At 39.9% G+C, this 21166-nt stretch overlaps 1 protein-coding gene and 1 non-coding gene across 5 annotated transcripts in view; both read left to right on the plus strand.

Moving 5' to 3' along the window:
- ZNRF2 (zinc and ring finger 2) overlaps nucleotides 1–21166 on the plus strand; it is a 140667-nt gene that overhangs the window by 104707 nt on the left and 14794 nt on the right. For 2 of the 4 annotated variants that reach the window (XR_013442806.1, XR_013442807.1), the window contains exon 6: nucleotides 20296–20477. The gene's annotated coding sequence lies outside the window, so the exon portion shown is untranslated. Of the gene's footprint in view, nucleotides 1–7590; nucleotides 7627–20295; nucleotides 20496–21166 lie in introns of all 4 variants that reach the window. The other 2 variants (XR_013442804.1, XR_013442805.1) reach the window with 2 other exon arrangements.
- LOC118524378 (small nucleolar RNA SNORD2) lies at nucleotides 13291–13359 on the plus strand. Its single transcript, XR_004911596.1, has one exon. It is a non-coding gene; the product is annotated as a small nucleolar RNA SNORD2 (small nucleolar RNA).

A 21166-nucleotide genomic window follows, 5' to 3' on the forward strand; every position in this document is an offset into this window, starting at 1 on the left:
CAGCTGTGAACAATGCATACATGAATGGGTGTTCCAGTAAAACTTCAGTTACAACAACAGGTGACAGGTCAGATTTGGCCCATGAGCCTTAGTTTGCTGACCAATGTTGTAGAAAATTTAGGTGTTATATTTAGTCTATGCTCCATCTCCAGTTAATTTTTAATGTGCCAAGTATGGGTTGAGGTCCTTTTTTTCTTTTTTTTGCCTCTGTATGTCCAATTATTCTAGCACTGCTCGGTTATAAAGACTATTATTTCTCCAATTATCTTTATACTTTGTCAAAAATCCATTATCCCTACATGGGTAGGTTTATTTCTGGATTGTCTATTCTCTCTGTTTCTGCCCTTTACTAACACTGTGCTGATTACTGCTAATAGTAAGTCCTGAGGTTGGGTAGTGCAAGGCCTCCAAACTTCTCCTCCCCGCCCCCCAAAAAAATTTTTTTTAGTTTTTCTAGTTTCTTTGCTATTTTATATAAATTTTAGAATCAGCTTGTCAATTACACAAAAACTCTTACTGCTATTTTCATTGGGATTGCATTGAATATATAGCTCAATTATTACAGTCTTTAATAGTATTGACCCTTCTAGCAACTGAACACAGTATCTGTTTAGTTCAGTTTATTAAGATGTCTTCAGTGATTTATAGTTTTCAGCATACAGATCTTGCATATAATTTGATAGATTATACCCAAGTATTTCGTGTTTTTTAGTGTTACTAAAAATGATACGGTTCTTAAAGTTTTAATTTCCAGTTGTTTACTGCTATTATGTAAAAACAGTTTATTTTTGTACATTGGTTTTGTATCCTGTCATCTTAAACTCACCGTAGTAGCTTTTTTGTAGATTCTTTGTAGTTTTCTGTATACACAATCATACTGTCCAAAAATAGAAAATATTTATTTCTTCCTTTCTAACCTGTGTGTCTTTTATTTACTTCCTGGGGTTTTTTGTTTGTTTGTTTGTTTTTATTGTTTGCTCTTCTCTCCCTTCCTCTTCCCTTCTTTGCTTTTCTCTTATTACATTGGCCAGGGTCTCCAGTATGATTTGAATGGAAGCCCTAAAAGCTGAGAACTTTGCTTGTTCTTGAACTTAAAGGAAAAGTATCCAGTCTTTCACTATTAAGTTTATGTTAGCTGTAGGGTTTTTGTATATACCCTTTATAATAATGAGGAAGTAGTCTTCTGTTCCTATTTCCTAAGAGGATTTATCACAAATGTATATTGAATTTTGTCAAATGCTTTTTATCTATTGAAATGATCATATGGGTTTTCTTTTTTAAATCTACTGATATAATGAATTTCATTGCTTTTTGAATGTTAAAACCACACTTTTGTATATTTCTGGATTGATTTGCTAATGTTAAAGAATTGTTTGCATCTATATTCATGAGGGGTATTGGTCTGTAGTTTTCTTGCAGTATCTTTGGTTTTGGTATCAGGGTAGTGAAGGGCTCACTAAAAGAGTTGGGAGGTGATCCTTCCTCTTTATTTTCTGAAAGACTTTGTATAAAAGGCTATAAATTTTCCTCTATGCCCTGCTTTAGCTGTATCCAACAAATTGTGATATGTTGGTTGAAAAGAACAGTGGAAACATGATTGGCTTAAGGATTGAGGGTAGACCATACTGGGAGTGTAAATAAAATTTATCATGTTAGATAAATAAAGTTTATCACATTAGAGACAACTGCTTGTCCCCTAAGGCAGGCAGATTCACTGAGTGAAAATAGAGTTCTTCCAAATCAAGCTGGAAAGTCTCTGAGGAGAACACACTGACCATTGCCCCAAGGATAGACCCAGGATTTGTTCCCACTTCTAATGAGCTTGTAATGTGTGTACTATAATAATTTCAGCAAAAGTATTTTGTTGACTTGAGATTAGATTCCTGTTTTTAAAAGGCTGGAGGTTGGGGTTAATAAATATGAGAAAAATTAAAATATCAGAAAGGACCTGAGGTATATAAAAAGTAACAGCTGTTCATTTTTTTCATCAGTGAGTTCAGGTCGGGGAATGAAAATAATCTGGCAGTCCATTAGATTTAGAGCAGTAGCTATAGACAGAGAAAAACACAGGCATTTTGCCTTTTCTTATGTCACAGGGAAGATGGGATAATGAGAATACAACAGTGAGAGAATGTAAAAGCATTCTGTGAAACCATTTGGCGATTGCTAGAGGGCACCAAAGTACAGTAGTAAGTGTGATTTGCAGTAAAGCAAAAAAAAAAAAAAAAAAAGCTGAGTATCAGAAAATTCATCTTGTTCTGTGGTGCTGGGTGGAAGTTGTCTGCTCCAAGATTATCGCTTGGATCTGAGGGTCTTGAGTTCGCAGACTTCATCTGAAGATTATCTGCTCCTTGAGGATTTTTAAGATTCAAGAACTCAGGATCTCCTGGAAAGGCCTATTTCATCAAGATTCAAAGGTACTTTTTCTCTGGTACTATATCGCTATTTTTTTTTTTTAAGATTTAATTTTTTTGACAGAGTGAGGGAGCACAAGCAGGGGGAGTGGCAGGCAGAGGGAGGAGAAGCAGGATCCCTCTGAGCATGGAGCCCAATGTGAGACTGATCCCAGGACGCTGGGATCATGACCTGAGCTGAAGACAGACACTTAACTAACTGAGCCACCCAAGTGCCGCCCCTACACCACTTTTTAAAATTTCTCTTAGGATTTGTCAGTATTTGTTCTTTTAGCCTGTGTTTAGAAAACTAAAAGGAGCTCTCAAAATAGTTTCAAGTGAGTTAAAATTTGAAGTACTAAACAATTCAGTTCATTCTATTATTAATCCTTTTATAAGATGAAGAAGCAAATTACAGGTTGTAGCCATTCCAGGATATCCAAAGAACATTTCTTTTTTTTAAAGATTTTATTTATTTATTTTAGAGAGGTGGGGGAGCAGAGGGAGAAGGACAAGCAGACACCATGCTGAGTGTGGAGCCCGACATGGGGCTCGATCCCATGACCCCCAGATCATGACCTGAGCCAAAATCAAGAGTTGGCCACTCACCTGACTGAGCTACCCTGGTGCTCCAAAGCATTTAGTTCTAAAAGACACATTGGTAGTTTTACTATTCTCCAGTTGGAGAAGGCAAAATAAAGAGGAGTTGACCTAGAGACAAAATATAAACATAATTAAGCATCTAGATGCAGGAAATCTTTTTTTCTCCCAAGTTTTTTACTTAAATTCCAGCTAGTTAGGGTGGCTCAGTCAGTTAAGTGGCCAGCTCTTGATTTTGGCTCAGGTCATGATCTCAGTGTTCTGGGATCTAGCCCCGCATCAGGCTCTGTGCTCTGTGAGGAGTCATCTTGAGGATTCTTTCCCTCTCCCTCTGCACCCCCACCCCCACCCCACTCACCTCACTCACCTCACATGCTTGCTCTCTCTAAAATAAATCTTTAAAAAATAAATTGCAGCTAGTTAACATACAGTGGTGTAATACTGGTTTCAGGTGTAGAATTTAGTGATTCATCACTTAACATATAACACCCAATGCTCAACACAACAAGTGCCCTCCTTAATACCCATCACCCATCTAGACCATCCCCCACCCACTACCCTTCTGGCAGCCATCAGTTTGTTCTCTGTAGTTAAGAGTCTATTTCTTGGCTTGTCTCTTCCTCCTCCCCCATCGTGTTCTTTTGTTTCTTAAATTCCACAAATGCATGAAATCATATGGTATTTGGGGCGCCTGGGTGGCTCAGTTGGTTAAGCGACTGCCTTCGGCTCAGGTCATGATCCTGGAGTCGCAGGATCGAGTCCCGCATCGGGCTCCCTGCTCGGCAGGGAGTCTGCTTCTCCCTCTGACCGTCCTCCCTCTCATGCTCTCTGTCTCTCATTCTCTCTCTCTCAAATAAATAAATAAAATCTTAAAAAAAAAAAAAAAAAAAGAAATCATATGGTATTTGTCTCTCTGACTGACATTACACTTAGCATAATACTCTAGTTCCATCCACATCATTGCAAATGGCAAGATTTCATTCTTTTTGATAGCTGAGTAATATTCCATTGTATATATACCACATCTTCTTTATCCATCAGTTGATGGACACTTGGGCTGTTTCCATAGTTTGGCTATTGTTGATAATGCTGCTATAAACATCGGGGTGCATGTACCCCTTCGAATCTGTATTTTTTTATCCTTTGCGTAAATACCTAGTAGTGCAATTGCTGGATTGTAGAGTAGTTACATTCTTAACTTTATTTTTTTTTAAAGGATTTATTGATTTGGAAGAGAGAAAGTGCAAGCTGGGGGAGGGGCAGAGGGAAAAAGAATCTCAAGCAGATCCCGTGCTGAGTGCAGAGCCCAATGCAGGGCTCATTCTCAGGACCCGAGACCACGACCTGAGCTGAAGCCAAGAGTCAGACACTCATCCGACTGAGCCACCCAGGCACCCCTATTTTTAACTTTTTGAGGAACTTCCATACTCTTTGCCAGAGTGGCTGCACCAGTTTAAATGCAGGATAATTTCACAAGTTGAAAATGTAAAAGCAGCAGTAATAAGTGATGATTATAAGAAATTTCATTTTTTTCAAAAGTAAGAAACTGACAGCTTTTGGCTCAGGTCATGATCTCAGGGTCTTGGGATCAAGCCCTGCATCGGGCTCCCCGCTCAGCGGGGAGTCTGCTTCTCCTCCTCCCTGTGCCCCCTGCTCCCGCTTGTGTGCACTCTCTCTCAAATAAATAAAATCTTTAAAAAAAATAAACTTTGTGTTAAAATAATTTATAACTATCCACAAGTATAGAGATTTCACAGTGTGTTTAAAAAGAAACTAGAGGTGCCTGGGTGGTGCAGTGGGTTAAGCCTCCCAACTCCTGGGCTCAGGTCATGATCTCAGGGTCCTGGGATCCAACCCCACAACCAGCTCAGCTAGGGGTCTGCTTGAGATTCTTCCCTCTCCCTCTGCTCCTCCCACTTGTGCTCTCTTTCTCTCTCTCTAAAATAAATCTTAACAAAATTAAATAAACTCTACTATCTGTGTACAGAATGAATTGGGTCATTTTACAGAAAGAAACCCTAATTTTAATATGACTCTTGTTATATCAAGTGATGATTTGCAGTGAAGGGTTTGTATGCCTTCCCTTAATGCACCTTTCTCAAGCCCTCCCAAATATTTGTTTAGACGCATGTAAACACTAAGATTACAGTTTTAATTCAGCTTTAAAATACAGTTGCCTTGATGAGCATATTAAATAAACATGTAGTATATTGAATTTACCATCTTAATAAAATTAACAGTTCCCTTAACAAATAGATCACAACTATTATCTCATATGTATGAGATATATTGTTTTATGACTGTACTATAGCATAGTCTCAAACATTTTATTACTTAATACCTTAACCAAAATAACACATTTTGTTTCTTCCAAACACAGAACTAAAAAAAAAAAAAAAGAAAACATAAACCTATTTTTTTTTTACTCCATTGCTATACATTTTGCATCTTTTACAGATTTTCTGATATACAATTAACCTCTGTATTCATAAACCAAAAATTCATATCATGTCAAAAGTTTTAACTTTCCTACTTTTTGGATCTGATAACCTAGTAACCAAGGTCATTTATTCAAACAGTTAGCTTTTCCTCCTGTATATTAACAAGAAAAATTTAAAGAGCCATTATGTATAAAGCTTGAGACTTTTAAAAAAATTGAATTTTATCTGGACTGTATGAATATGAATAACAACAGAATACTTTTTGATCCATTTTTGATTTTTTATTCCTAAAGTCTTTCCAAGAGAAGGGGAAGGAGAAGGGAGGGGGAGAGGAAATGAGAAGGGGCCAGCTATAGGTAGATCAGATGGGGGCAAAGTTAACCTACCACTTGATAATTTTATAATTCTGAAAAATATACTTTTATAATTATAGAAACAGTTGTAGGATTGGTAGTGCAACTGGTGTCACTTTGAAAGATTTCTGTCCTTCCATCAGAAATAATCCACCTGGTGGGGGTGGGAGGGCAGGCTGACTCAGTCAGTAGAGTATGTGACTCTTGATCTCAGGATTGTGAATTTGAGCCCCATATTGCATGTAGAGATTACTTAAAAATAAAATCTTAAAGAATTCACCTTGTTAGGCTAAGGGAACCATTGGGATTTGGATACTACAGGTTCCGTTGGATCTCCTTTATAATCACTCAGAAGATCTAGTTCTTCCTCTTTGGGGCTAGAATGGGACAGTTTTCCAGAGACCTTTTTGTTTACAGTATCAAGTTTCTGCATCTCCTGGACCCACCAAAAGAAGTCCTGCTTGATAGTGCTCAAGAAAGTTTGGAGTGTATGGGCCAAGATGGGATTTGGGAAGTCCTTAACAATGACACAAAGATCTGAATGTAACTAGGATCAGAAGTTGACACATTAGGAAACATGAGGGACCTCTTCATATGGAGGTTGCAATTTTAAGGGACTTTGAGTATGGATAGTTCTGAAGATGGAAAAGGAGGGAAGAGAAAGGAAAGATAAACAGGAAGGTGTGGAACAGGATTTAGGTGGATCCATATGTGAGGCAGATTTAAAATTTTTCATATCTCATTGGTCTAGGTAAACAATTTTAGGGAAATTTTAGAATCTAGATTGTATTTAGAAGCCTCACCATCAGTTTCTTAGCTGTATTTTAAAAAATAATTTTTTTAAAGATTTTATTTATTTGAGATAGCATGAGCCACGAGGCGGGGGAGGTGTGGAAGGAGAGGGAGAAGCAGATTCCTTGCTGAGCAGGGAGCCCAATGCTGGGCTGGATCCCAGGACCCTGGGATCATGACTTGAGCCAAAGACAGATGCCTAACTGACTGAGCCACATAGGTGCCTCTAAAATAATTTTATACTCATAAGGAATTACAAAAAATAGTACCAAGAATTCCTGTGTACCTTCACCCAGCATTCCCCAGGTACCTCAGTGGTGATGTCTTGTATAAGCATAGTTCATTATCAAAACCAAGAAATTGACATTGGTACAATATTTATAACGACAGACCTTATTTGAATTTTTGTGTAGTTTTATGGAATTTTATCACATATATAGATTTTTAAAAATATTTTTATTTTTAAGTAATCTCTACACCCAATATGGAGCTCAAGCTCACAACCCTGACATCAAGAGTCTGCATGCTCCACCAACAGAGCCAGCCAGGCACCCCCTGCTCATATATATAGATTCTTACAATTACTACAGCAATCAGGATACAGAATTGTTCTATCACCGCAAAGAAACTCTCTGATGCTAACCTTTTTATAATCATACCTTCTCCATACTTGTAACCACTGGCAACCATTGATCTGTTCTTCATCTGTATAATTTTGCCATTTCAAGAATGTTATGTAAGTGGAATTATATAGTATATAAACTTTTGAAATTGGCTTTTTTTTACTGAGCATAATGGCCTTGAAATCCCTTCATGTATCAATAGTTATTTGCATGTATCATGTTGCTTGTTATTGCTGAGTAGTATTCCATTGTATGCATGTACTACAGTTTATCCATTCACTTTTTATAGGACATTTTGATTGTTTCCAGTTTTCAGCTATTACAAATAAGGCTGCTATAAACATTCATGTACAGATTTTTATGTGGATGTGTGTTTTCATTTCTCTAGGATAAATACCCAGGAGTATGATTGCCGAGTCATGTGGTAAGTCTATGTTTAACTTAATAGGGAACTGCCAAACTCTTTTCTAGAGTAGCTGTACCATTTGATATTCCTACCATCTATGTATGGGAGATCTAGGTGCTCTATATCCTCACCAGCCATTAGCATTGTAGAATTTATTTTATGCAATTCTAGTAGATGTATAGTGGCTTTAATTTGCATTTTTCTAGTGGGTAATGATGTTGAATATCTTTACATGTGCTTATATTACCATTAAATACCATTTACCATTTGAATATCCTCTTTGGTGAAATGTCTAAGTCTTTTGCACATTTTCTAATTGAATTTTTTATTTTCTTACTGTTGCATTTAGAGGGTTCTTTATATATTCTGAATATAGATCTCATGTCAGAATTGTGAATTGCAAATATTGCTCCAAGTCTATCTCTTAACAGGGTCTTGCTCAGAGCAAAAGGATTTAGTTTTGATTAAGTCCAGTTTATTGGTATTTTTCTTTTATGGACCATGATTTTGATGTCATGTCTAAGAATTCTGCTTAACTCATAAGATTTTCTCCTATGTTGTCTTTTAGATTCATGGTTTCACTTTTACATGTAGATTTATGATCCATTTTGGGTTAAGTTTTGTATTAGGTGTGAGGGTCTAAGTCAAGGTTCCTGTTTATGCCTAAGAATGTACAGTTATTCTAACACCATTTGTTGGAAAAAGCAAAAACAAAAACAAAACAGAACAAAAAAAACCCATCCTTTCTCCTTCAACTTGCTTTTGCCTTTTTGTCCACATCAGTTGGCTACATTGGGTAGGTTATTTCTGGTACTCTTTTCTATTGATCTGTGTAATCCACATTACCACACTACCTTGATTACTGTAGCTATATAATAACTTCGAAAATTGGGTAGTGTGATTCTACCTTTTCTTTTTTTTCCCTTTTTATTTTCTGTTTGTTTTTTTTATTGAGAAATAGTTTCTCTAGAACTACAAAAAAACCCCTGAGATTTCATAAAGTTGCAGTAAGCCTATAATTCAATTTGGGGACAATTGGTATCTTTAGTTTGTTGAATTTCAAAACATAAACATACTAAGTTTCTCTATTTATTAAGGTCTTTTAAAAATGTTTTTATCAGAGTTTTGCAGTTTTCTCCATATAGATCCTGAACATATTTTGTTAGATTTAGACTGAAGTTCCCTGTCTCGTTAATTTTAGCCATTCTAACTGATATAAGGTGGTATATCATTGTGGTTTTGATTTGTATTACCCTGATGACAAGTGATGTGAAGCATTTTTCATGTGTCTGTTGGCCATTTGTGTGTCTTTTTTGGAGAAGTGTCTGTTCATGCCTTCTGCCCCATTTCTTGACTGGATTATTTGTTTTTTGGGTGTTGAGTTTGATAAGTTCTTTATAGATCTTGAATACCAGAGAGGGAGACAAACCATGAGAGACTCTTGACTCTGGAAAACAAACTGAGGCTTGTGGAAAGGGAGGTGGGTGGGGGGATTGGGTAAGTGGGTGATGGGCATTAAGGAGGGCACGTGATGTGATGAGCACTGGGTGTTATGTGCAACTAATGAGTCATTGAACACTACACCAAAAGCTAATGATGTACTATATATTGGCTAATTGAATTTAAATTAAAAGAAAAAAGGATTTAGACTGAAGTATTTCTCTTTTAGGGGGAGCAATTATAAGTGGTTTTGTGGTTCTTAATTTCAGTTTTGATATGTTTGTTGCTGGTAAACAGAAATACAGTTGATTTTTGTATGTGAATCTTCTATCTTGTGACCCTGCAAAACTCAGTTATAAGTGTTTCCTTCTATTCTGTTTCCTGGAAGAAATTGAGTAAAATTGCTGTTATTTATTCTTGTAATATTTGGTACAATTCAGGAGTGAAGCCATTTGGCCTAGAGATAACTTTATCAAAAGGTTTTAAACTGTTGATTCAATTTCTTTAGTAGTTGTAAGACTATTCAAGTTATCTTTCATTTGGGGTAAGTTTTGATAGTTTGTAGCTTTTGAGGACTTGGTCAGTTTCATCTAAGTTGTTGAATTTATGTGTATAGGGTTATTTGTAATATTCCCTTATTATCCTTTTACTGTCTGCTGAGTCTGTAATGTCTGCTGATATCTCCTTTTTCATTCCTGATGTTGGTAATTTGTCTTTTCCTTGTAGGCGCTGAAATGCTTTTTTATCCATTGTGTCCATCTCTTTTAATTCATGTATGTAAACTGTTTACATTTAATGTAATTATTGGTATGTTAGGATTTAAGTAACCTATTTTATTTTTCTGTTTCTTCCTTCTGTTCCTCTTTGATCTTTGCTGTCTTCTGTGAGTCACCTGAACATTTTTTAGTATTCCATTTAGATTTATTTATAGTGTTTATAAGTCTGTTTCTTTGTATAATTTTGTTAGTGGTTACTCTACATTTGCATATGTAACTTATCACAGTCTACTGTTATCAACATGATACCACTTCAGATAGAATGTAGAATCATACCATTGGATAGTTGGGATCTTATTTCCTTTTTGTGCTAAGGTGCCTATCAAGTGAACAATTTGCTCATGTCAGATTTCCCCAAAGTGACCACTGCAATACTGGATTGTCCTTGATGCAATTGTGCAACTTGGAAAGTTGTATGCATGATTTATCAATATGACAAGATACCATGAAGGAAAAGATGTTTGGTCTGAAGTTGAATGCAGACTTCGACTACAAAGACCTCATGAGCATTACTGCACAGATAATGTGCTTGTGTAACATGTCTCCAGCATCTGGCCAAGGACCAGCTGGTGCCAACTGAGGACTCCTGTAAAAGCAAAACAAAACAAAAAGAGCTCTAGGAAGATAAAACTAAAAAAAGTAATTCTTAAAATATCTTGGAAGGTGATTGTTGTGGGTTGAATTGTTTTTTCAAAGTGTTATGTTGAAATCTAAACCCCAGGTACCTGTGAATGTGACATTGTTTGGAAGTAGGATCAAGTTAAGATGAGGTCCTACTGGATCACAGTGGACCCTAAGTCCAATGACTGGTGTCTTTATTAGGAAAGGGAGGTTTGGAGATGCAGAGACACACAAGGAGGGAAGTAGGCCATGTAATGGCAGCAGAGATTAGAGCACTGCTGGTATATGCCAAGGAGAGCCAAGGATTACAGCGACCACCAGAAGCTAGCAAAGATTTTTCTCTGCAGCCTTAAAGTGGGCATGCCCTGCTGCCACCTTAATTTTAGACTTCTCATCTTCAGAATTGTAAGAGAATCAGTATCTATTGTTTTAAGCCACCTAGTTTGTTGAATTTGTTGTGGCAACCCTAGCAAACTAATAATGACCCAAGGCAAAATCTGTTCCAAAGATGCAGGGCTGAGAGTCATCAGCCATCAGGACCAGCCTCATTGAGTTTATGTGGTCTGTGTCCCTCCCTATAGGCTTTTCTCTTACAGATGAGTGATAGTTAAGACTGTGGACAACCAGACAGATAATAGGAATGCTGAGTTAAATGCTTAGAAGCAAAATTTCACCAAAGAACAGTACAAACTGATCAGAATTCAAAAGTCCCAGGAATGAAATATAGACCTAACACTGAAGGGCTCAATGGATTATTTGGAGCTCATACTCAGCTGCTGTTGTCTCAGAAAAGGTGGCCTTGAGAATATGGAGATTCAAGGAATTTGAGGTGTATACACCATTTTCAGGTCAACGGGTCAGAGTTTGGGCGGGGAAGGGTTGAAGCCAGATCTCCAGAGCCTCCACTTTTGTCAAAGCTCACCAACCAGAGACCACCCAGCACACAACCGAGGTGAAGCAAAGGGAGGTTTCTTGAGCTCGTTGAGGAACCCAGGGGCGTCCTTGTAAGAGAATTGGACAAGCTTGTAGGTTTGAACTTGTCCTGGGTGATTCAGGAAGGGTTAAGGGAAGTGGAGACCAGTAGTGATTTGGGTCCTGTTGGGGGCTATTTGATTGTATACTTTGGTAATTTTATGTAAGAAGGCAGTACACTTAAAGCTGAGCTAGAGTCATCATTGCCAAAAAACAAAATTTTAGAAGAGTGGGGGTGTATAATTATATCTGCAGTTGCACTATTTTTGTCGGTTTCTTGTTTCAGACATGCTCACAGAGTGGCTGTGCTCTGTCTCGGTCCACTGTTGTCACAGAGTTGCCATGTCATTGTTGACGTATTGTGATCATTGTTTATATTCCAGTGGGAATGTTACAGCCTTTCTATTAAGTTGTCAAGGCCATTTTGCCCTTTCTAAGGGCCTGGCCTGGAGATAGCATCTATCACTTCTGCCTACATTCCGTTGGTTAAAATGCAATCATGTGCCCACACTTAAATGCACAAGAGGCTGGAAAGTAGATTTTAGCTGTGTGCTCAGAAGAAATGTGAATTAAGTTTTATAATTACATAACAACAGTCTTTGTTTTGGGTTTTTCGTGGTTGTTTCTTTTAAATTATTTTCTTCCTTTGTCCCCATTCCCACTCCCATAGACCTACACCCTAGTATATTTAATGTATGTCTTTCTGATTTACCTTCTATATATTAATTAGATTTTATGAATCTCTGAAAAATATATGTGATTGCTTTGAGTATGTTTTTAAAATGTATATAAATGTTTCTTGTCTATATATCATTTGGATTATTCATTTTTTTCCACTATATTTTTTGAGATCTATTTATATGGCTACCTATAAATCTAATTCATCCCTCATGACTGCTTCAAAATACTCCACTTATTCATACTCATTCAACAATATTCTGCCATATACAAAAGACAAAAGTTTTACTTATTTAATAATGTCATATTTATTCTTTCAATTATTTTTGCTGCATCGTAAATCACCTCTAACTCAGTGGCTTAAGATAACAACAATCATTTATTTTATTCCCAAATTTGCAATTTGGGCTGGGATTGCAGGGACAGCTCATCTCTGCTTCGTGCGTTATCAGCTAGAGATGGCAGTGACTCAGTGGGTTGGGGCCAGAATCAGCTGAAGGCTCAATCTCTCACATTTAGTGGCCAATGTTAGGTGTTGGTTGGGGCCTCAATGGGGGATGTTTGCTGGCATACCTACACATGACATGTCCGTGTAGCTGCATGACTTCCTCATAGAGCTGTGGCTCAATTCCAAGAACAGTTGCCCCAAGAGGGCAAGGCAGAAGTGCATGACTTCCTTGTGAGTTTGTCTCGAAGTCACATAGAGTCACTTTCGTTTTACCCCATTGGTCCAGGGGGACACAAGTTCTTCCCAAGTTCACAGGGAGAAGACACAGACTCTACCACCCAATGGAAGGAATGTGAGTGTTACATGGTGTGTAAAAAAAAAAAAAACATGTAGGATGGAATATGTTGTGATATCTATCTTTGGAAAGGACAGTCCTTTCACCTTTGTGAAAATGAAAATCTGACTTGGATACAAAATGATTTGAATATCAAGACTGATTAGCAAAGATTTTAGTTGTAAAGGTTATATTCCAATATGCTCTTTCTTTTTGGACAGAATACTAGATTGTAGTCAACAAATGCTTCCTACATCCTTAGAATTTTTTCTAAGATTATCAGCATCTTTCCCCTTAGCCTTTATTTTTTATGTGGTCAGTATAATAGAGGAGATCAACCAATTCATAGGATATGATTATGAAGAATGTAATACAGAGGAATTGATTTTTTTTTCTTCAGAAAATACATCCTATAGTGAAATGATGGCAATCATCTTTCGGGACTGACCTGAAATGAAGAGAATACTCATTCCTAATCACTTGGCTATTTGGGGGGGAAAAAAATCTTATAAGAAAGAGTAGTAGCTGTTCTCAACCTCTTTTATTTTCTGCTGCTGACCAGAGGATCTCTTACGTACTGGATATTCTGATTAGATACCCTTAATACATACGTGACTATCTTGAGTTTACTGTCCCCATCACTAGAAAGTACATCTGTAATTTTTATAGTTCTTGTGCTTTTTTCTCTGATCTATTCTCTCCTGAGACTACTAAATATGAAGGTGCTCATGGAAAACGCTGCCAAGATAGCTCAACCTTTCTTAAGGTGACACGATGTGAGGAAAGTGGGGAATGTGTTCTCAGTAAGGTCAAGAAAAGGTTGTAGTTGAATTCAAGTCCTGATGTCTCTATATCACTTTAGCCATTTCTCTCAAAATCCAGAAAACCCACAGCCAAACAGATGATAGTGCTGATCATGGCAGCATTTCCCTTGTAGTACATAGAGTTTTCATCAAAGCAGAAAATCTCTGCTTAAAAATGTGATGTAAGATGGGCCAGTCAAGTGCATCCCTCCTTCTTCTTGAATCTCTAAGTCAAGATGAGATCAGTCTTGGGCTTTTGTTTTCTTTTGTTTGTTTAGTGGAAATTTTCAAATGTATACAGAAGTAGAGAGGACAGTGTAGTGAACTCCCATGTCCCCATCCCCCAACTTCAGCAATTACCAACTCATGGCCAACAGACACCCTTTAAAAATACAACTACAACAATATTATCATATATTTGAAAATTAGCAGAAAAATTCTGGAGCCTGTTGAAACATGCAAAGGGTGTGTCATTCGAGAGAATGAAGCAAAGATCTATGTAGGTGGCCTATAACATGAAAAGGGAAAAGAGTTCCAACCTCTGAAATCTTGGCGACGGTTCCAGTTTGGCAGGTCTTCCTTTGACATGGAGAGCTACACCCTGTCTTTCTATCCTAATAAGTCCCTTCCCTTTTGTGATAACACTGGTTTGAGTTCGACTTTTGTGACTGCACTTGGACATGTCATGACTAATGTTACTGCTCTCTGGATAGCTTAGTGTAACTCCTTTCCATACTCTTTGATTTCTCACACCATTCAACTTAGTAACAGTAATAATGCTAATAGCTACCATTTACTGAATGCCTATCATGTGCCAGACACTCTTACCGAGTACTTTACATTTAATCCTTATAACAACCTAGCAAAAACAATGATTTCCCTGTGTTGTAGATGAAGAAATGAGGATTTACATGGATTAGGTTCCCTGTGTTCTCATTGTGCCTAAAAAGCTAATATAAGTCTGTAGCATTGAACTGTGAGTTCATCAGACTGTTTGCTCACCTTCCCAGTCACACAACTAGACTCCTTGATTGCAGTTAGGGTTGGCCATGTGATTGGTTCTACCTTTGAAATGTGAATAGAAGGGCCGTGCCTTGTTTCTTGAGTGGGCCCATACAGTCTCCCATCTGCTGCCCTCCGTGCTCTCTCTGCTTCTGCTATCTGGTTTACGGTGCCTAGGTGACCATGGCAACTACACATTGAAGATGGCAAAAACTGAAAGCCCGAGTCCGTGAGTGACTGTATTCAACAGAGCCCCCTGCCACCAATCTGAAACCTTCTTGAACTGCTTCTATGAATGGTAAACGTCTATTGGATTTAAGCCGTTGTGCATTTGGGGGTCATTTAATACAGCGGCTAGCCTTCCTCAATTTTTATGTATTGTTTCAATTATCCTTCACTGAGTAACCACCCCGCCCCCAAAATTTAGTAGCTTAAAAGCACAGCCATACTTAACTCCCAGTTCTGAGAGTCAGAAATGTAGGCTCTTGCCTAGACTTGTTCATGTGGCTGCAGCCAGCAGGTGGGTCCGCTGGGGGCATTGTCTTAGTTGCACATGTCTGGAGGTAAGTGCTGGCTGGCTGCTGGCTGGCCCGCGTGTCTCCAGCAGCTTAGCCTGGGATTATGCACTTGGCAGTGGAAGGCTTCCGAGCAGCAAGAGAGGACAAGCTCCAATCTGCAAGCCCTTTTCAGGCTTCTGCTTGCATGTGTTTGCCAGTGTATCATTTCCTGACCCATCACAAGTCACATAGGTAGAGGGAAATGTAGTTTATTGGGGAGCATTTGCCATAGGAATCTACCATACATATCATAGTACAAATGCACAAGTTGGGCAAATCATTCACATATCTGTAACATCTTAGTCACATATTTGATGATCTAGTCCAGCTATGAGGCTGTTTTCGTAACCCGAATCAAGTTCTAATATCACTGTTGGTTATAATAAAAATCATATTGATTTTGTTTCAAAATTACATTTCAGGCCTATTTATAAAAATGAAATATTTACTGATACATTATAAATTTAGTTGAGTAGAATTGGCATTTAAATAAATGAATCTTAAGAGATTTTTTATTTATTTATTTGACACACAGAGCACAAGCAGGGGGAGTAGCAGGTAGAGGGAGAGGGAGAAGCAGGCTCCCCGCCAAGCAAGGAGCCTGATGCCGGGCTCGATCCCAGGGCCCTGGGATCATGACCTGAGCTGAAGGCAGTTGCTTAACCAACTGAGCCACCCAGGCTCCCCTAAATAAATGAGTCTTGATCATTTGTTTAAGCCACTGTAGTGATGGTGTTTTAGCTTACAGTCCAAATTAAGGTGGCCCATTGTACCTGAGGTTTAATGGATCCACATCTCCCCCAGCCGTGTCTCCTCATCTCTCCCTCTAGCACCTCTTGTCTCTGCTCATCCCTGGATTACTCTTTACTGGGTCCTCAGTAATAGCAGCAGCATGGCGTACGTGGTTGAACATACCAAGTGGAGCCAGACCGCCTATGTTGGAATATCTGCCATCTCACTAACTGTGTGGATCTTTGGGCGAGTTACTTTAAACTCTCTGTAGCTCAGTTTCCTTGACTTCATAGGGTGACTGTGAGGAGTGAAAAAAAAAAAGTATATATAAATAATTAGAAGAGGGTCTGACAGGGCGCCTAGGTGGCTCAGTTGGTTAAGCGACTGCCTTCGGCTCAGGTCACGATCCTGGAGTCCCTGGATCGAGTCCCGCATCGGGCTCCCTGCTCGGCAGGGAGTCTGCTTCTCCCTCTGACCCTCCCCCTTCTCATGTGCTCTCTCTCATTCTCTCTCTCTCAAATAAATAATAAATAAAATCTTTAAAAAAAAAAAAAAGAGGGTCTGACATATTGTGAACCTTCTATGGGAGTTTACCGCAATTCCAGTAATCTCTTAGTATCCTTGACCTCTTTCCTTCAATGATGTTCAGTGATGGTAGGCCCTGGAGTCCTCCTTCTGAGGAAGGACAGTTGGGGGAAGACTGTAAGTGCTGCTTACTTAATACCTTTCCTTTTTGTCTTTTCAGAAACAAAATGGGCAAAAATTGTCCTGAAAAACGTTTCCACATTTAGAAGAAATATATTCTACACTACTCTGTTTTTGGTTCCCCTTCCCCCTGAAGAGATGACTGTTTCCTAGAGTGTAGTATTAACCCTGGATGTTGACAGTCCCCACATCCTCCTCCTGGCGTCGCACAGCCGTCTGCTCTGCGCCTCACCCTGGCCACGCCCTGCTTCCTGTGAGGGGCTCAGTGTCTCATCTGTGCTGCAGGCCCTGGTCCTACTCACCTCAGGAGTCTCGAGTTCTCAGTCACCACTTCTCTCTCTCTCCTACGCCTGTCTCCCTCCCAGTTAACGTTTATTCAACTGGTCTTACTTCAGATGAAGTAACCCTCCCCAGATTCCATATCCCCTTTGAGCACTGTCCAGTCTTTTCTCTTTCATATATTTCTTGAAAGACGTCCTTAATCCAATTACTTCTCGACCCATTCCAGTCTGGCTTCCCTGCTGTCAGTTTACCAAAACGGCTGTTATCAAGGTGATCTTTAACCTCCATGTCACTAAATCTATGGGCATTTTTCAGGATTAATCTCACTTTGACCTTACAAAAGCTTTCAGTGTTGACTAATTTCCTTATTGAAACCATTTTATTCGCCATCAGCTCTCTGTTGTTCTGTGGATGGTAAAGTCTTGTGTCTCTGACCCAGGAGTCTCATGTGTCATGCTAACATCCATGAAACAGTAACAGTATAACTTATTAACTTGTAAATAGGGTAAAATCAAATCCCAGACATGACACTAACCATTGTATTCTTACCAGCCCACAAAACGCCTGGGATAAAGTAGGTATTCAGTATCTATCTGGGGTGGGGTGGGGGGGCGGTGAGGGAGGGATGGATGGATGGATGGATGGATGCATGGGCTTTCTCAGCTCTGCTTAAGACATTGCAGAGATCAAACCCTTTCAAAAGAGCCAAATGTGTTCTGGAATTAATCTGGGGTTGTGAGGGAGATGACTGAGCAGGAGGATGCTGATGTAGAAGGTAGGCACCCTGGGGTGGGCAGAGGCTTGGGTTCTGTGGATCTCTTGGATGGGTTGTGAGAATTAGGAAGTGAGAAAGGGAAGTGGGACAACAGCAAAGGCAAATTTGGTCAGCCTCAGGTTCTGTCCGAAGGCTTGGTGGCAGTCACCGAAATTCAGCTCTGAAGCTGCTGGTGCCAGAATGCTTCAGGTAGCAATGGTCCCTGTTAGGACAGCCTGTTCCCCTTTTACACTTAGCATTTTTTTAAAGAACACAAGCAATGTTTTTGCACAATGATTAAAATTGTTTCAGGACAGATAAAAGAGTGAAGGAAGGATTAAGAATGTTGTAACTACTAAAATTTATTGGATTGGAAGCTGAATAATGTGTATAAAGGCAAATGGTCTTTAGGGTGACAGTGGGGTTCTTGGAGATGGCAAGGGTAACAAGAATTATCTAGGATTTGACTGGATCAAGCATTCTCAACCGGGAGGATATCACCCCTAAGAGGGTGAAAATTGGTTCATGGGGGACCAAAAAGAACTTGGGTATTCAGTGGTTTGTGCCCAGGGGGGCATAAAGAGAAATACAGTCTAACTGTGGTGTTAGAATTCCATGGTGGGAAGAGGGATTAGGAAAAAAATGTCTAAAAAGTCTCCTTGAAGGGAAAATGTTGAAAAAAAAAAAAGAAGTTGAGAAACACTGGACTAGATGATTCAAATGGAAGAATGTTGTCATCACCGATGGGTCCTCCTGGGAAAATGAATTAGAAATAAGTGCATTATCTTGACGAAAGGAAAAAGACCTTACACATTGCCTAGGAATGTGGGAAATAGGAAATCAAATCCATTGGGAAATACCCCACAGCTGCTCAATAGATGATGAGCTGCCGCCTCCATAAACACCAGTGCCCAGGACGCTGGGCTGACAGCCTGAGACACACTGGGCCAGTTCCTGGACAAGGTCATAGGAGCGGGCAAAGCTGGGTGCAAGTCAGGAGTCCCCGCACCCATCTCCCACCCTCCCAATTTGTTTGGCTTTATTCCCTGCTCTACCTCCCTTTCTACTCGCCTCCTGCTCCTCTCAAGACTCCCAGCATTCATTTCTTCAGCGGGCTGGGGAATCAGTAGCAGTGTTAATGAGTGAAAGAAAAGAATGCTGGAAACAGAGAACCACAGGCTCACATCAAAGAAATGACCTTCAGCCACATGATTGTAGTGTGAAAGGCCAGATAATACTCTCTAACATCTGTGAAATCAAATCAAAATGCAAACAGGCTTTTGGCTTCCCTAACCCATGTTTCTGGATATGACACAGATATGCAGTTCCTTAACAAAGTGAAAATGAAAGACAGTGTCAAGTATAGGGAATGGTTCTTATCCCATAGGGATTCAGCCTTGGAAATGGCTTCTGGCTCTAGGTCACTTAAATGTCTAGAGCTTGCTATCGGTCTGAAAATGGTGATGTTGTTTTGGAGGGGCTCTGAAGGACGGGAAGGATGGCCCAGCCCAGGCCCCTCTTTTCTCTTGCCTTATCCCTGGTGCTCATTAAGGCCACGCTGGAAGGAAAAGGTTCTGATCAGATAATAAGAGTTACTACTCCTGGAGCCCATACTACCTGTCAGGTACTATCTTAAGTTCTTTACATATATTAATTTACTCCTCTAACCGAACACCCCTCTGACGGGAGTACTAGTATTACAATGGGAAACCCAAGCACAGAAAAGCTAAGTTACTTGTCCAGGGTCATGCAACCACTGGTAGCACTGAGATTTGAACCTAAATCCTCAGCACCCAGAGACTTGCAGTACTGTTCCTTACTGAGCCTTGGGGCCAACTCTGCTTACCAGTGTCTTTGGACACAAGGGTGAATGGGCTTGAAAGGAAATTGTTTTTAACATTATGTACTTGGTATGGAGTCTTAAAGAACAATGTCACCAGGCCCCTAGCACAGCTGGATCCTTGGGAGCCACTGACATAAAGGATTAATTGCTTGTGTGTATTTTACCACAATAAAAAAAATTGGGAAAAATGTCACAAAGTAGGCAAAACATGGGAAGATGACACGTAAAAATTGAAGTAACTTAGTATTATTTATAAGCATTATTTAAAAATTTTCCTTTAATATTGTGATACTGCTTTTATAACAAAAAGCACTGGCAGAAAAAAAATCAAGAAAAAAAGTTTGAGATCTTTTGATATTTGTTATTTGCCAAAAAAAAAAAAAAAACCAAAACAGAACACCCAAGTAGTCATGGGAAAACTTGCTTAACATCCTTGCACTTATTTACTGTTTATGCATTTACTATTGTTTAAAAATTTTTTTAATTACAGATCATTGGGGGCCCATAACCTTGTCAGTGCTTAGTGCCTCTGAAAGTTTTAAGCTGGTCTTGGGCGCAGTCAGTTGCGCATGAAGGCTGAGAGCCTCGTGCTGGGAGCTGGGACGGCCCCTGGGGCCCTGCGGCGCCGCTACAAGCACATCTGAGTGGGAACACGAGCCTCCTCGCCAGCGAGTTCCGTTTTTGTTAAAATCCCTCTGTCTGGGGGCGCCTGGCATAATGATCACGGTTTTGCCTTTCAGCTCCAGGGCCAGGGGGTTTTCCTGTGCGGGAGCAGTTCGCTGCCGGAAATAGACGTGGCACACCTGGAAGTGGACCAAAAGATCCCGTGAGCCACCTGCGTCCAGTGGGGAGCAGAAGGGGACACCTGGTGGAGGCTCGTGGGCTCCTGCTCCGTTCTTCCCTGTACGAGGACCACGCGGCTGTGAGTCACACTTGAGCGGTAGGGCTCTTGGGTGACAGTGGTGAACACTAATGGCTATGCCTTCGCTGATGAAGCTGGACTAGTCCAGGCTGCCCGAGGTGGAATCGTAGTCTTGGGCCTGACTTTGAGAGCTTCCAGGCCCATAGGGGACCTTGTCGGGAAGGTCCCGAGCTGAGAAGAGAAGCAGCAGGGCGTTCCCCGGCGAGCGGAAATGAGCGGCGTTGGTTTCACGGTGGCCGGTGGTGTGTACTGAGCAGCGACCCCGCCTTCCAGCTTCAGCGTGTCTGCTCCTCACGGCCGCCCAGAGCGGGGGAGGGCGGGGAGCTACCCTAGGAGGCCCAGTTTTCAAGACTCAGGTTGAGATTCTGAGTCTTAGGACCTGGACCAAAGCCACCTGGTGACTCGACAGGGTTTTTTTTGTTGTTGTTTTTTTAAGTTCCAAATCAGCCCAGACATGCCATAAATGCACTCCTGAAATATAGGAGCTGTCCTTTCTTTCCCAAAACCAACCAAGATGTCCCGTGGGAAGAAATAATCCTAAGTTTGTGGAATTTTTTTTTTCTTTCAATTTTCAATGGTCTTTTTCTTGGTGAGGAAAAGGCTCCACTTCTCCGCACAGAAGCTCACCAGTGAGTAATGGGGAACCTTTCCAGCAAATCAGGAGACTGAGAAATCAAAAATTCTATCGC

The sequence above is a fragment of the Halichoerus grypus genome, chromosome 12, assembly GCF_964656455.1.
Source record: "Halichoerus grypus chromosome 12, mHalGry1.hap1.1, whole genome shotgun sequence".
NCBI classification, from domain to species: Eukaryota; Metazoa; Chordata; class Mammalia; order Carnivora; family Phocidae; genus Halichoerus; species Halichoerus grypus.